Below are 440 nucleotides of genomic sequence, written 5' to 3'. Positions count from 1 at the left end.
GCCAGCAGCCTTGGCCGTCGGCTTTTAATCAGGGAAGAGGGTCTGTTGTGCAGAGTCTATATGCATCAGTCGCCCCTCTTGGCCAGAGCCTCACGCAGCGTACGTTAATGAGCAGAGTTGAGCCCCCAGACTCCTGGGGCGGCCGAGGGCGTGGCACTCTCCCCTCACTACAGGAAGGACGATATGGTGATGTAAGGGGAAGCCAGCGAGACGGAGAGGAAGGAGGGCGGGAGGGGAGACAGGGAGACGGAGAGGAAGGAGGGCGGGAGGGGAGACAGGGAGACGGAGAGGAAGGAGGGCGGGAGGGGAGACAGGGAGACGGAGAGGAAGGAGGGCGGGAGGGGAGACAGGGAGAAGAGGGGAGGAGGGCAGATGGGGGAAGGGGTGGAGAGGGGGGAGGATTTTGTAGGAAGGAAGAAGATGGATGGGGAAAAGAAGAA

Source organism: Penaeus monodon, chromosome 20 (assembly GCF_015228065.2).
Source record: "Penaeus monodon isolate SGIC_2016 chromosome 20, NSTDA_Pmon_1, whole genome shotgun sequence".
Taxonomy (NCBI): domain Eukaryota; kingdom Metazoa; phylum Arthropoda; class Malacostraca; order Decapoda; family Penaeidae; genus Penaeus; species Penaeus monodon.
This window is presented reverse-complemented; position numbering follows the sequence as displayed.